Source organism: Halictus rubicundus, unplaced genomic scaffold (assembly GCF_050948215.1).
Source record: "Halictus rubicundus isolate RS-2024b unplaced genomic scaffold, iyHalRubi1_principal scaffold0168, whole genome shotgun sequence".
Lineage (NCBI taxonomy): Eukaryota > Metazoa > Arthropoda > Insecta > Hymenoptera > Halictidae > Halictus > Halictus rubicundus.
Window position 1 is genome coordinate 38,440 of NW_027488709.1, and position 17,209 is coordinate 55,648.

The 17,209-nt window shown below is 41.0% G+C and overlaps 1 protein-coding gene and 1 non-coding gene across 2 annotated transcripts in view; one reads left to right on the top strand and one right to left on the bottom strand.

The window, feature by feature from the left end:
* Window positions 1-17,209, bottom strand: part of LOC143363906 (uncharacterized) — a 50,220-nt gene that overhangs the window by 23,010 nt on the left and 10,001 nt on the right. The gene's annotated exons all lie outside the window — the stretch shown is intronic.
* LOC143363913 (U6 spliceosomal RNA) lies at window positions 14,056-14,164 on the top strand. The gene has a single exon (XR_013083945.1). It is a non-coding gene; the product is annotated as a U6 spliceosomal RNA (small nuclear RNA).

Below are 17,209 nucleotides of genomic sequence, written 5' to 3' on the forward strand. Positions count from 1 at the left end.
CGGAAGGGACCGGTTTTTGTTTATTATGGGAGAGTGTCGCACTTTTCCAAGAGCGGGCTCTTCTCTTTCATCTGAACTGCTTGTTTCTTGATATTTCGGTCGTTTTTCTCGGTCTCGACGTAATTGTCTGATACGTTGTCCAATTGAATCCGGTCTATCTTCATGTGTCTTCGGTAGTTGGGTCTTGAAATCGGGATCTCGAAGTTCACGTGAAATAAGTGGTAAACAAGAAATGGTAGGGTTGCGTGAAAGAGCATCTGCGTTCATATTCGTTTTTCCGGATTTATGGATAACCTGATAATCGTACTCCAGAAGTCTCAATTTCCACTTCATGAGTCTTGATGTCGGATCTTTTACAGAATGTAGCCAAACTAGAGGTCTGTGATCTGTCACAAGAGTGAATTTGGTTCCGTAAACATACGGTCTGAAATATTGAACAGCGTAAACCATGGCTAAACATTCCTTTTCTGTAGCCGAGTAATTTTTCTCTGCTTTATTGAGGCTGCGCGATGCGTAAGCAATCGGCAGATCATTTCCAATCTCGCCTTGACTAAGCACGGCTCCAATGGCATGTTCTGATGCATCCGTTGTAACGATGAATGGTTTGCTGAAGTCGGGGTATTGTAAAATAGGTTCTTGGCAAAGTTCTTCACGTAATTGTTTAAAGCTGTTTTCCTGTTCTTCTGTCCATTTGAATTTTATTCCTTTTCCCAAGAGGCTAATCAATGGTTTTGCCTTAGTGGTGAAATCTGATATGAATCGTCTGTAGTATCCTACTAATCCCAAAAATTGTTGTATATTCTTCTGATTGGTGGGTGTTGGAAAATCCTTGACGGCTTTTAATTTTCTGGGGTCAGGTTTTACTCCTTGTCTTGAAATAATGTGTCCAAGGTAAGTAACTTCTTTCCGTAAAAATTCACATTTATTGGTCTGAAGGGTTAAGCCATGTTCTCGTAAACGATTGAATAATTTCCTGACTTTAACGTTGTGTTCATGTAGTGATGATGCGTAAACCACAATGTCGTCCAGATAAACGAACACGTCCGTTCCCTGAAGTCCAGTTAGTACTTGATCCATGAGGCGTTGGAAGGTGGGTGGTGCATTTTTTAAACCAAACGGCATTCGTGAAAATTCATAATGTCCGTTAGGTGTGGTAAAGGCTGTTTTCTGCCTATCTTTCGGGTCCATCTCTATTTGGTGAAAACCATTTGCGAGATCGAAAACGGAGAAGTACTTAGCTCCACCGAGACGATCTAATATTTCTGTAATCTGTGGTAGCGGGTATTTATCAGAAATTGTTTTATCATTGAGCGCACGGAAGTCTATGACCATACGCCAACGTTTGTTTCCCTGTGCATCCGGTTTCTTAGGTACAATCCACAAAGGTGAATTATATGGGGATTTCGACGGAGTTATTATTCCTTCGGATAGTAATGCGTCTATCTGCTTTTTTATCTCATGTTGATGTATCGGAGGATAGCGATATTGTCTTGTGTTTATTGGAATTTCGTCGGTCGTGTGTATGGAATGTTTGAAATCGGAGGCCTTCCCTAGCTTATTTCCGGGGAGATAAAATCGGTCGGGAAACTCCTTTAACAGAGCAGTGATGCTGCACAGTTCCTCTTTGTTCAAGTGCTTGAGATTTAACATTTGGGAGATTCCCTGTGCCCTATCTTCTCTGTTGTTGAAATTAGCATGACCTTGTACCTCTGAGTAGATGTCTTCGTCCGAAGTGCTTACAATGTCATAGGGTTCCAAAATTTGTGGTTCTATTTCTATGTCCAGGTCTTCTTCGCTGGTGTTGGTTGCCATAACATGACACCTTCCTTGATCGTTTATGACAGCTGCTTCTCCTATGTACAATTGGGCATGTGTTCTTATGCGAGGCAAGTAGCCTTCCTTGATCTTCGGGTTAGCTATGTGAATAGCGATTTGTTGTGAGGTTCTTGCTGGAATGCGGTGTTTAGTTGTTTTTTCTGGTGCTTCTAAATAATTTGAAAATCGAATAGGCCTGATAGGTTTGTTCTTTAATACCAGTGTTCCATGGTAATAGGAAATCTCAGCCTGTTCTTGTTTTAGGAATGGGCTTCCGATTAGTCCATCTGCTTCTATGGCAAGGTGTTTTACTACGTAAAATATTGCTGGGGCTTCATGGATATGGAGAATTGTCGTCCCTACGGTGAAAATCGGGGTTGTGGTGAGTCCAGTTATTTCGATTTCCTCTCGTGAAATCTCTGCTGTTCTTTCTAGAGCGTCGAGGACTACCAAATTTACGGACGCTCCACCGTCAATTAAAAATTCTCCCGTTCCTGATTCCAGTTCTGGGATCGTAATTTTTATCCGTGGTGCAGGTGCTTCCTTGATGAGGGTTTCTCTTCGAAGCGGACGGATCTTGGGCGATCTTCTTTCTTTTCGCTCATCGTGTCGCCTGTACGGTGAGCGCGATCGTAGTTTAAAAATTTCTTTGATTCCACAGACGAATCTCGCGAATCTCGCGAATCTCGTCGGAATCGCGGACTACGGGGACGATTCCTGCAGAATTTCCCGTCGTGCCCGGAAGTTCCGCAATGCCAACAATACATGTTTGACATGCGATTTTTATCGGTACCCTTTAGAATCGTATACCGTTTTTCTCCGTCATCTCCCATTGATGAATCGGAGCGATTAGAGGGGGAGTGTGAGGGGCTCCTGTGACGCAAGGTCCAGGCAGAAGCGCGTTCTTCTCTTTCCTCCTCAAAACCAGATGGTCTCGTGCGTCGATCTCTGTGTCGATCATATCTGCTCGGAGATAGAGGATACGACACTTCACGTTCGCGATAACGAGGATCTTGGTCGAAAGAATCTCGGCGGGACCACCTTGCTGGTGATTCATTCCGAGGCGATTGTCTTCGATTTCTTAGTTTTTTATCTATTTGCAGCACAGCGTCGTAAGCTTCCTCCAGATTTTCTGTATCTTTTAGGAGAGCCGACACCTTCAATCCATCGATGAAGTTTTCCAGAACGTCCTTCTCCATTTCTTTGATGAATTCTTCAGCGTGGAACTCGTATTTTTCCTTAATGGCTCCGCGCGTACGATAGACTAGGTGGCTTGTCCTATCGATGTATTGTCGTAGGCTCTCACCTTCGCGGATGCGTAACTTCGCGATTTCCACTTGGGAATATGACAAACTTTTGCCAGGCGCGAATCTTTTCTTTAAGTGCTGAATTAATGCTTTTACGGTCGTAAACTTGTGCTCTAATGTGCTTCTACGTGCTGGCCCGACGAGTTTAGTAAGAACAATTGCTAGATACTCGGTTTCCGTACCCTCAGGAATCAACGTTAACCCGTCCTCTATAGTCTGCGCGAAACGAGACAAGGGTGGGTCTTCCCCATTAAAAGTCGGAATTGTCGAAGCAACGTTTTGTAAACATGTCCTTTGCGTCAACAGCGACATAGAATTTGCAAGTGATACCGTCAAGTTCATTATGTCAGCGTTAGAAGTATTTGCTATTCCGTTCAGCATTTTTTAAAACGTAACTAGCGAAAACTAGTATATAATTTTTTTTTAATAAAAGCGTAACTAGCGAAAACTAGTATATTGCTTATAATATTACGACGTGACTAGCGAAAACTAGTATATTGTCGATACTCAGTTACGAGTAATTTAACTTGTAAAAACCAAAAATTAAAGCGATCCTAAAATAATTGAATGTATCCCACCGCTGTCACCAGTTTTGTTACGAGCCAGGGCTGCGAGCAACGCGAGAGGCCGGCGAGGGGTTGTTACCCCAGGAATATGGTTTCAATTTGTTAGTTAAGTACGCGGACGCACCCGATGCGAGATCGGGGAGCCGCTAGGATAGTTGACGTCGAGGACGCACCTGATGCGAAACCAGGGAACCTCTGGGAGGTTGGAGTCAAACGCAGACGCACCCGATGCGAAACCGAGGAGCTACTAGGAGGATGAAACTTCGTGAACGCACCCAATGCGAGATCGGGGAGTCACTAGGAGAGACACGCGGCGAACCCGATTTAAAAGGAAGGTGGATAACTCACAGACGCGCCTGATGCGAGACCAGGGAGCTGCTAGGATACGGAAGAACCCAATGCGAAATCAGGGTTCCGCTAGGATGGTATAATTTTCGTGGACGCACCCAATGCGAAACCGGGGAGCCACTAGGTTGGAGAAATCTTCGTTGAATTGAATCTAAGATTAGTAAGCCTCGTAACTTATATATAATTTAATTGATACAATCCGAGCGGTAAGATTGTATCATGTGGGAACGTTCAATTATTAGATCAGGATATCAGGCAATAATTAAAGGTTGTAGATTACGCGAGTTAACAAACAAGACAAATATGTTGACGCACTGGCAATGCGGGGTTAGATAGCGATTGTTGAATGCCAAATAGAATATATACCGAACTAACGGAATCTATAAGGTTACGTTTGATTCGAAAGGGACTTTAACCCGATCTCACTAGACTTGACGCGACGTGACTGCACGAGTACTGAACCGCGTCTGAATCTTGACTGAACCGCTTCTCGACTAACCGAAGAGGATGAAAATGCATGGGTTTATATACCCTAAAAATGAGAGGGGAATGTATCTGTTTTATTTTACGGTCGCATACTCGTATTTGTCGTTTCAAGTGAATTTAAGGTTTGCAGCTGGATCTTTTGTTTATAGGGGTAAAACGAAGGGTTAGCCAGGATGTTTCCTATCAAAGACTATCTTGACAAAACATTCCAGAAGGGGATGTTTTGAAGATTTCCAATTTAGGAAATCGTACGGTGCTGTTACTGAATCATGCTTCGTGCCAGTTGCGTCCAGCCGGAGTACAATCATTAAACAAGGGGCCTGTTGGGACGCTTTTCGTTCTCAGAAAAGAGATTAGAACTTCTAATCGAAATGAACGTGGAGAAACGTCTCCATACGTAACAGAATTATCATTTCGATAGTTCACTGATAAAATAATTGTTTAAATAAATAAATTTTTACAATTTGTTTCTATATTCATTATTTGAATTGTTATTTCAATTATTTATTGTTAAAATAACTTATTGAATAAATAAATTTTCACAATATGTTTCTATATTCATTATTTGAATTATTTCAATAATTTATTGTTCAAATAACTGTTTAGACAATGTACACGTATTTACATAATTAATATAGAAATGTGTTTCTATATTCATTATGTAAATACTTGTACATTCTTTAAATAATTATTTTAACAATGAAATATTGAAATAATTCACATAATGTATGTAGAAACAAAATTTGAAAATTTATTCATTTAAACCATTATTTTAACAATAAATAATTGAAATAACAATTCAAATAATGAATATAGAAACAAATTATGAAAATTTATTCCTTTTATCCGTTAACTGGAAACGAATCGAAGGTTGGAAGTTTCGAAGTGTCGAACCTTCGATTTTCATCACCTTCGAAGGTCCCTTCGTTCCTTCGAATCCTTCGAAGCTTCGAAGTGTCGAAGCTTCGGAAAAGTAACAGCCCTATTCGATACGAGGAATAGTAAATAATTCATAATTGACATCGATCGAGTATTCGTTTACTTTTTCTGTAAAAATCAACTGACTTTAAGGAAATTGATTTTGAAAGTGCCCGAATATGACTGTAAGTCGTTGTAGTTATTTAAAATCGGAAAAATTGTATATTTTTCGGTTCAGTTGTAGTTAATCAATCAACGAAAAATAAGCAGAAATGGATGATAAAACTGGATACAGTGCGTTCGGAAACGTTGCAGCTTCATGTAATAGCCCCTGCAACGTTCGTTTCACAGAGAGATCTGTTAGCCCAGGCAATATTATCCGACCGTAAACATCCAAATATAAATACCAGCTTTGCATGTTCGTGGTTTTGCTGACCATCAAAGGGCTTTTGCACCGTTATCCGGACAATGAAATTTCTCTCTGGCTACGTAGAACTGTAACCACGGTCATTGCTTTTATGCTTCCCCGGTAGATGCATTGTTCGCAAACTATTCCATCAATCCTCAACTCGATGGATATTATTGCAGAAGTGCGGTACGATTGCAGTAGAACCTTTGCCTTTCAAAGGCACAGAAACAATTTTATCAGTTGTTATTTCAAACAAAACGCATTTCAGCCTGTAATGAAAATGTAAAAAAACATAATAGAATGGAAGAATAAACTTCGTTTCGGAGGAAGGGTGCACGTGTCTGTCCCGCATCAGCGAGCACATTATTATCACGTTTGTCAATACTGCGGAAGAGAAGCGCCGCGGCCGGATTACGAGCACTTTGCGTACACCGTGCACACGAGTAATTTTATGGAAATCTCATTGTTTCATTTGTTTCGTACCGGGGACATTTGCAAAGAGAACAAAAGCGCGCGCACAGCTGCGAGCACGTATATTTTAATTCTTGAAGTGATAACGGTCGGTTAATTAAAAACCTGGCACGCCTCGGGCTCCGCTTAATTGATCATTCGCCGTATGATTCCCCTTCCGCAAACAATCGAGAAATCGATTCGACTATTCATCGAAGCGGTGGAACGGGACGATGTGCGTCATCCGATCTAGGAGCTAAGGGTAGTCTCGTGACTTTTGCGGAGTCAGAAAACTCGGAGCCAGGAAAAACGATTTTTCGCCTATTCTTGTCGGTAACGTGGTCGCTCTATCTTATCGCGAATCTACGGAGTCTTAACCTCAGATCCACCTCCATAATCCGCAAATTGTCCTAAGAAGTGCACCGTTTTGCTAGCTTTTACTACGGTCAACTAATCCTTTTCGGAGAAAGGAAGATTTTCATTCTATTCACTTTAACCCTTTGCGGACGGGGGCGCTCGACGGGCGAGCGTCGCTGTGGACGATAGGTATTGGAGCGCGCAGTAAATAAAGTGTTCAGGTCGCACGTTTGTGTTATAAAATCTAAAGCTTTATTCAAATAACATTTTTATAAAATCACAAAGAAACAAATTTAGTCGTCTTTACATAGGCGATGTTTTATATTCGTGCTTTGTGTGATATAGTTCGAAACAATCACCTATGTGCAAGGCCGGCTTAGCCGAACAAGTAGCACAATAGTACCTCGACTCTCTCCTTCCGTGTTTTATTTTTCGATTAGAGCAGACGACGCAATCGTTACTTCTTCCTGTCTCATCTCGCCTAATAATATGTAGAAGGCCGTTGAGCCTTTCTGCTGTTCCAGAAGTCGCAGGAGCCTTGCGACTAGCGTCTCGAAAATCGCCAATCAATTGACCTACCAAGTGACGTACAAATTGTAAATGGGATAACTTTTTTTATGTTGTATGTCTTGTGATGTTCTTCATGTAATAGATAGGAATTTATCACTGAAACTTTCAATCCCCAAAAAAATAATTTTCGCCACCATTTTTGAGACTTTCTCATGAAACAGTACGTGCCTGTGTACTGATCTGCTTTATCTACCCCACCCATATATGTAAGAGCAGTATTTTTAAGTAACCACTTTATTAACAGATAGTTAGACGATAATCACAGTACAACGAGACAATTACACAATTACTTCGCGCGCCGAAAGAATATAAAAGAAAACCTAGTCCGTAAGCCGTATTCGTAATCCGTGTTCGTAATCCGTGTTCGTAGCCGTTTGTCGTAATCGTAATTATCGTATCGGATCGTATCGTATCGTGACGTTCGCCTTTACCGTATAATCGTTCTTTCGCGAATCCCCCGTCCCGGCGCGGACGCGTCCTTTTATCCGCGCCTTCATCGAACATTCGCGATCTTTTCTTATATGATTTGGACGTTAGGGTAACGGCCTAACGCCCGCCGCTCGTTCCCGCGGTCGCTACCGTTTGTTGTGTTACGCCGCGGTCACAACATCGTCGACGCTCACGCAGACGCGCACACACATGCTCGCGCGCGTCCTTCGATCGCAGGAGAGTTCGACGGCCTCGTTTGGGCGTTTTTATGCCTGTTTAGGTGTTCCTCCGCGGTCGCGAACTCTCCTTTCCGCGTCTGCCTCCTACATATATTTATTATAATTTATAACCACGTCTGGCTTCAGATGTTATAAGATGTAAAATATGTGAAAAAATATGTGAAAATGTATAAAATGTATGAAAACTTTGCTAGTTTCTCTGGTAGTGACACTGAAAGACTGACGCGGCAGACTGAATTCGTTCTGAACCTACTATGGTCTCGCATCGTAAGTTTACACTATACGGAAGATAAGATCTTATCAATACAAAGACTATATGCCGACACTCGTCCGCAACGGTAAAAAGACTTGGGCGGCTATTTGCCGACACTCGTTCGCAAAGGGTTAATCTTCGACCGTGGCAAGGTCTGCCTGTCGGGGGAACGTAATCCCGGTGAACACATTAAATACAACGAAGCGTTTAATTCATACGACCGTGAGCCAGGTGCGGCAGAAAATCCGGCTAACATTTTTTGCTGGCAGAACTGCAATATTTGTAAGAGCAAGAGTGCTGCTCTTCGTTTGTTCAGTGGTGCTGTTCAGTTCACTTGAATCTCAAATTATTAATTCGAGCAGAACAAATTTTAAAACAGACGCTAAGAGCGCACAAGGTCTCACACTGACATAGAATATTTTTCACCAATGGACGCCATGATAACCAGTTGCGTAGCAATGTACACACAGTTCGAACGTGAATATCGTAAAAATAAACACTGGAGAAGAGCCAGGTACCTTTTAACCCTTTGCACACGAAGCCATTTTAACTGCAAAACGAAAAATTTCTTCTAGAATATTTCCCTTCTATATATATTTTTTCATGCTATACATACGAAAATGGTAGAATTTACTGGTGCAATACTGAAATGTTTAGTAAGGCTATAGCCGGTTTTGGGGGTCAAATGTGCCCTGGAAGGGATTTTATTCCAATTTGCGTCATTCGATAGCCTACCACATCTATAGCACATCTGTAAGGGTAGTTATAGAGGAAAAACGAAAATCCAGTTTTTGGCCCATTTTCCCCATTTAAAATTCTGAAAAAAATCTGACACGTTTCGGACACCAAACCACATACTTTGAGTCGTTTTCAGATTTTTCGGTTGCAAACTCTGGCTGTAAAAATCGAAAAAATGCAGATTTCATATGGAAATCGAAGAGACACTAGAACAGAATTAATTTGGCAATTAGATATTGCCCTAAGTATTATGCTCAATTTTTTTCAAATTCCTGCGATTGGTGCGTCATAGTAGGAAAAAATAAAAACCACTTTTTTCGGCGTTTTTTCCGTGAAACACTAAGTTATGATTATCGTAAAAATATATTATGTAATATTAAACATCTCTAAGTTCAGGGAAACATCGTCCAGACTTTAAAAATTGCGTAATACAAAAAACAACAATTATACTACGCAGGATATATCCCAATATTTCGAAGGTATTTTCAACGGCGCCGGTTGGTGCTGTAGCTATGGACCAGGTTCGGATCTCGCCCGGGTCCAATTTTTTTTTTCTTTAATTAGATGTTTTTTCGATTTCTAACCGTATGATTGTTGTTACGCTGTTGTAAAAACATTTTTTAACTATGTTTAAACTATTTTTTAATAATTTTCCGGAAAAATATTTTTGGAGTACTTTCGGCCTTTAGTCATCTACGGGCTGTATTACTTATCTCCTTAACATTTTTTTTACATGGATTAAGTGCATCGACTTGTCTATTAAATCTTTTATCTTTAGTCGGCACATTACTTATTGTTAATAATAAATCTAGTGTTATATTGGGGTCGGGAGGTATTATTGTATATGTTTCTGTCAAGTAAAAATATTATTAGGGATATTATGAAAACGAGGTTTATGCTTCAAAATTTGCCCACGTCCCCCCCTTTTTTCCGTGGGGAAAATGACGTTACGCATACCCCGACCCCCTGGGGGGAGTCGGGGTTATGTGGGACTACCCCTTGGGGAAAGATCCCCAAGGGGCTACCCACTAAAAAACCCACGCCCACCTAAGCTAAATGGAAGGTGCCTGGATCGCGCGTGTACTCAACAGGACACCTCCCAGCTATCATCATACCCCGGGGGAGGTTTTAACCTCCCCCACTGCCTACGCTATAAGACCCCGGGCGGAGGGGCCCACCCGGTGTCCCCATCCCTGGAGCCTTCGGATTGAGCTTGCCGAGGCGGCTGCCGTTCCTCTCCAGTCGGGGGGCGAGGAGCCCGAAGTGTCCTTCGAATCGCCAGCGGCCGTCTATGACCAGGCCCAGGTACCTCATCCTGGGCCCGATCTCGACGGAGGTTTTAGCGACGCGAATCCGGAGGTCTTGACCACGGGGTAGCCGCCACGGCCGAGGCGATCCATACCACCAGATCGCCTCGGTCTTTGCGGCGGCCACGGTCAGCCCCATCCTCCGAATTCGCCCGACCATGCAGTCCAGGACGGCCTCACCGTGGTGCCTGGTCCTCCTCCAGTCCTCCCCCACGGCATAAATCAGGGTGTCATCTGCATAGCAGATTTCGGGCATTCGGCATCATGCGACCGAATAATGCAAAATGTTGCTCGACAACGCAAAAGTAGGACCTGCCTGGTGGCAAACGCTCTAGATTTATCCTTCATGTTAGGACGCAACGAAATGCGAGACCCATAAAAGAGTTCTCGAATGTCAGACAGAAATACAATCACTGCGACCATCCGCAATAAATTACCTCAAGGAGCGAAAACCCTTATGCCCGACGCGACGGGACTCTTCCTAGACTCTCGAATGCCAGAACAGAAACAATCAAAGACTGCGCCTGGTCAATGTCGAATCCTAAAAACCAACTTCCTCCCAATAACATTCAGCACACGCAACGCCAAGCACTTCGAACCCCGACCATAAATTAGTCTAAGGGTCGAAGAGTCGTGAACCCGAAGCGACGGGACTCGTCCGAGTTTTCCACGCATTTTAGGACAGCGCGTCTGGAAAATCTCACCATCCTCACACCCATTCTCTCCTCTCATTTTACCACCCCCACCATAGAATTACAGCCCTTAAATATCCATCTTTGCGAGCGCGTCGCCAGTCTTCAGCAAATCTTCCGGCACTTTAAACATACACTCCTCGTTTCCGCTACATGTTTTGTACACGTTACCGTTATTAAAGTTATTGTTATTAACAAGTTGTTGAAGTAACACTCAAAACACCTCACCTCTTACAAATAACCGAGCGCGGCTTTAATTAATCGCGACGGAGTGATCGACGTGAGGAAAGCCGAAATCACTGGTCTTTCCCGTCCATGCACGAGCAAGTACACTTCATCTACCGCTTTTGACCACTGACATGCCCCATCTTTACATTATCGAGCCATAAATTGACGCCTCCCGAACCCTTGCAATCTTGTACGATCTAGCGTTGTGTGCGGCACACCATGGCACACGCACACGGCAGGCACGCACACTGTGGCGGATCAAGGCCACCTGGGAAAGCTGGACCTTAACGGTTGCCTATAATAAGTAACAGTTTGCGGCGTATGATAACGATTTGAGGGCAGCTGCCGAATACACCTGCGAGAAGCTGTGTTTCGGGTACGATAAGCGCGAGCGACCGTCCATCCGTCGTGTATTTTGTACAATCGTGCGGGCTTCTCGGACCACCGCTGCCGGGTTTTGCCGGCAGCTTTTTGTAACACCCGAACGACAATAAATGTAAAGTAGAAGCCCACTTTCGTGTGTCGTAATTCTGAGCAACTTTCCCGCCGCGGGGAATGCCCCGTCCTTCTTTCACGTAGAACCCTGACCCGTGTAGGGGCTTTCCAGGATATCGCGCGGTGCTCGTCGAATCGAGATCGCGGCGGCCGATTCGCGTCTTAGCGTAATTTTTCGTGTGGCACCGTCCTCGTGCCTGGCGCCCGTTCTGAGTACCGAACTTGAGAGAACCGTCGCGAAAATCGAGTCGACGAGACGCCGCACAGTGGTGCCAAATGGCCAAAAAGCGGCAAAAAATCTGTAAAAACGAAACTATCCAACGAATTTGTTTGAAAATTTGTGGAGAGATTGCCACAGGTACGACGCTTATTTGGCAAAAAAATTTTTGTAAAAAGTTGTCAACATTAAGTAATATGTGCTAATCGAAAATCTCTGTTTTCTGCCCATTTTTTATTTATGGAAGCATCCAACAAATCCTTTAATAGATTTTGGTCTGGAACTAATCGTTTTGGCAAGGTGTAATATTGATCTAGCTTTGTGTAAAATTTTAAGAGATACTTCGAGATGCTTTCGACGCAATTTAAGTTTAAATATCAACTTTCAGAATTTCCAAGAGTGAATTTTCCGGACGTTACGATTATTTGATGTTCCAGGTGAAATTTTTTAGGAATATTTCTAAATAATAAAGAAAAATGAGAAGTGCATACGATTTATTAATTTTTTATGTATAAGAAAATATTTAATAACAATTTTTTTTATCTGACATAAATTATTTTTACAGCGTTCATTGGAGCATTACCACAAAATACCTGTTGCATTTTTGCGACAGTAGTCCAGTGAACGAAAACTTCGTTTATTTAACATAAAAAATTGTTATTAAATATCTTTTTATATGTATGAATGTCACTTTTTTTTTCTTATCCGATATGTAACCCTTAAAAATTTCACCTGAAACATCAAATAATCATGACTTCCGTGCGATTCATTCTTGGAAATTCCGAAAGTTGATATTTGAACTTAAATTGCCGCGAAAGCATCTCAAAGTATCTCGTGATTTTTTGCAAAAAGCTAGATCAATATTATAACTTGCCAAAACGATTAGTTCCAGATCGAAGCTTTTCAAAGGATTTTTTGTATTCCGCATAAATAAAAAATGAGCGTAACGCAAAGGGGCTTCAGGTTAGTCCATATTACTTAATGTTAAACAACTTTTTTTGGAAAACTCTTTTTTCCAGTCAATAGTTAAAACCATTTGCAATGACCCATATGATTTGTAGACCCCTTAGTATTCAATTATAGGCGGAGTAATTACATAACTTTCGCACTGAAAACTGATGGATTCCCAGGAGCGAGGAAATGGTTATTTACCATGCGTATATCTCCGTAAGAAATTTTTTTTCAAAAATCTGACTTTGGCTCATCATGCACGCACTATTAGGCTATACAGAAATAATTTTTTTTTATAAAAATCGAAAATTTATAAAATGGACTTTTTGCCGCCTTGGCACCACTGTGCGCCGTTTGTCCCGGGTGGACCACGTTTCGCGCGGCCGAACGTGGCCCGGCCTCACGGTCTGTAAAAACCCGCCGTTGCCCGGGTTTTTCTCCCGTCGGACGGGCCGAAAATCAGGGCAACGTGACACCGTACAAATTCGTTATTTAATACTAAGATAAAGCTACGAATGGCGTGTTTCAGCAAGAGACTCGAACATGGCGGCTTCTTTTGTTGACGTGCCCATCCTGCTGTGCTCCCTCCTGGGTCTGCTCGTAAATGGGCTCAACCTGCTCGTGATCCTGTGCATACACAAAGAGGTAAATATTTAAAAAATAGAAAACTCCCTACAGATAATATATACCTATTACTATAAGGACTGCCTATTACAGTGAAATCTCGTTGTTTGTCAGTCCGCCGTTTTTACTGACAAGATACGAAATCGGAGGTTCTCGCCGAGCGTCCCATTTGAACTACACAGGGAACGCTGGAAACCGTCGTACCGTCTTCAAGTCATAAGAAACCTATAACTTGAAAACGCTACTGACGTGAAAACGGCGAAAACAGCAAAGGTCAAGAGCCGTCGTCGCCGAGAAGTGTGCCACACATTGTCGGCTATATCGGTGTGAGACCAGAAGACTAATCGAATCCAGTTACAAAACTTCTTTATTTGTCATTATTTTTTTTATGAAACTTTTACCAACATATTTACCAACATGCTTCTGATTAAAACTAAACCAAATATGATATAATTCCGATGATATATACTTGTGTAATGGACGATGAAATATGTAGGACGATTGTGTTGTGTCTTGACATGTTCTATGCCTTTAGTATAATTTCGTGGTTAGATCGTGCATAACTCACAGACGATAATCGTCCGTTCGCTGCACCAGATATCCGGTGGGACATATCAAACGCCCTGGTTGGAAATTATGGAGGTTGTGTCTGACATGTGTAATTGCTTCGACAGCACATATACTAAATTTGAAACGATACAGAGAAGATTAGCATGGTCCCTGCGCAAGGATAACACGCAAAATCGTGAAGCGTTCTGTGCTGTTGAGTACTCGCGTGATCCAGGCACACACCCTTTAGACAAAAAGTGGAAAAATTGCCATTTTTCACGATTTCCGACTTAAAATCGCATTTTTAATCGTTTATAACTCGTAAACGAATAAGTCAATACCGGTGAAATTTTCAGCATGGACATAATTTATTCGAGCGAATCAAATACATTCTTTAAATTTTCAATACAGGCTCAGATAAAAGAGCCTGAAAAAACCAACTTTTACTATTTGTTTGCGATTCCGACCAATTCAAATTTTTTTCAAAAATTTTTTACACCTCGTCTAATAAACTAATCCTTCTAACTTCTCAATAAAATTCAAGTCATTTGATCTAATTTTTAGAAAGTTATGTTGCTTGAAATAGTGTTGACTCAGTTTTGCTCGTTACTGTAAGTAAGAAGTGGCCGCACAATGCACAGATAGATGGATAGATAGATTATAATAGATAGATACATTATAATAGATAGATAGATTATTACTGTTTTTTTTTCCCCGCGGGGAACAGAATTGCAGTCAATCACAGTCCCAGCAGACAGAGGCAGTGAACGTCCGGTGGTTCGACCGCCAACGAATAAACCCTCAGATGAAGAATTATTATGAATTATCATGGACAACCGATGATGTCGCACGAGGAGAAGTAAAAATAGGATTAGGATATATGTTAAAAATTCTACGCAGTAAGGTAGCACGTGAAACGACTCCAACTTTTCTTCCTGCAAGACTCGCAGATAAGCGTTCTCAGTTTACACGCTGAGAACAAACAGGAAAGGTGTCCAATTATGCCAAATTATAAGAAAAGACGCCGACTTCATGGTAAAAAGATCCTGTCGGCATACAGCTGACTAGTCAGGAGACATCAAGAAGATTAAAAGATGCAAGGTAGAGACTCCTGTGCCAGCATCTTTGAAAAACAAAGGATTGTGCATCTTATAAAAAGGGGGACCAACTCCTAAAATTCAGTTATAAACAGTCAGTCAGTCAGTCAGGCAATCGTGAACAATCAGTTATTCAGTCATAGTCAATAGTACAGTAGTCTCTTGTGAAGTTAAAATAGTTCGTTCAGTTGTTTCGCGACAAACCGTTTCAAAGACCAGTGTCAGCAGTCGGAGTATATTGTAACCGAATCCGAACCCGTGATCACGGTAATATTAATATTATTATTATTATTATTATAATCAAACTATTTGTAAGCACTCCAGTATATGCGCTATATAAACCATATTTGTAAAATCAAATTTGTAATCTCTGATTCAGAACCACACTTTGAATAAATCAATAATTTTGTTGTTTTCAAAATAAGGGTACAAAGTTACTTAAACGATCCTCAATTTCCCGAACCATAGCCGGTGTATGCAGGTAGGTTCGAAACTGCGTCCTATCCTCTTAAGATCGTAATTCATACCACTTGGGACGTAACACTATCAAAGCTTGCAAAGGAGTATCTTTGTGTTATGGCAACATCTGTTCCTTCCGAAGGAGTATTCTCAAAGACTGGCGAAATAATTAGTAAAAAAAAAGAAATAGATTAAAAGACAATATAGTGAATAAAATATTGCTTCTTAATATGTACAAAATAAATCCTTTATTATGTCTATTTCGTATATATTCGCTTTATCTACGTTTTTTTCTTGCCGAAATGTTCCAGTATTTCCACTCGCAGCATTTCTATACTCATGTCAGGTCCGAAATCACAGTCAAATTTAAAGCATCGAGATATTTGAAGGAATCATTTGGCAATCGATACATATAGTATAGAAACAGCTTATAGTGATCATGAATAGATTACTTCTGCGAATTTGATTGCAAAGTGGAAGAACATTAACCCTTTCGACACGATAATTTCATAGGGGGGATAATAAAAATGCCCTTGTGGATTTTACCGAAAGAACCCTCCCCTGCCCTAAACAACAAATTCGGTAATTCAAAATAGGCAGAATTTTTCATCAAAATAGACAGTTTTTTGCGAATATCTCGGAAAATAAACAGACCGCCGCACAGTGCGGACAAATGGCCTGTTTTCGGGCACTTCTCGCAATTATATATATACAGTGAGTGTAAAAAGTATTCGTACACCTCTTATAGATTTAGAAAACCATATATTTCTTTATGTAATTGTACATTCTTTTATAAAACAAAAACACAATTACGATTATTATATGTTTCAACTGCAAAATGTGACATAAATAAATTAACGAAAAGTTAACGTTAATGAGATATATTAAAAACAGTCTGAAGTCTCTAAAAATTAGCATGCAAAAAGTATTCGTACACGTAACAAATTTAGCAATAAACGTGTTATAATTGGCGAAAATAAATTAAATTAATATTTCGTTGGATAGCCTTTCGACTGTATAATTGCGTCCAGTCTTCTTGGCATTGAATCCACTAAATTGGATGGGATTTCGTCTGTAATAATGCACCATTCCTCTTGAACAGAAAGTTTTAATTGTTCTTTACTTGAAATATGCCGGGTTCGGAGTTTTTTTATCACACAGATCCCATAAATTTTCGATCGGATTAATATCCGGTGATTGTGGAGGTGTTTTCAAATATTGCGGTGTGTTATAAAGCAACCACTTTCTTGTGTTGCGTGCTGTATGTTTGAGGTCATTGCCTTGAGTGAAGATAAACTTGTCTTTTATACCCATTTTTTCTGCACTACTTACAATATGGGTTTTTAGTATGTTTAGGTATATTTTGTGGTCCATGATTCCCTCGATGAAGTGTAATGACCCCACTCCAGCAGCACTCATACAATCCCAAATCATAAACCAAACCTCCGCCGTGTTTTACTGTGGGACGTAGATTTTCTTTTTGTAGCTCTGTATTTTTCTTCCTCCAGACCGTACACTTGCCATCAGAGCTAAAAACATTAAATTTACTTTCATCAGTAAATATGACTCTTCGCCAAAACTCGATAGGCTTATTAATATTATTTTTCGCGAAATCAAGTCTCTTTTTTCTATTTGCGGCATTTACGAAATAATTCTCGCGAGCAACTCGGCCGTGGTATTCATTATTTCGTAAACAATTACGAAT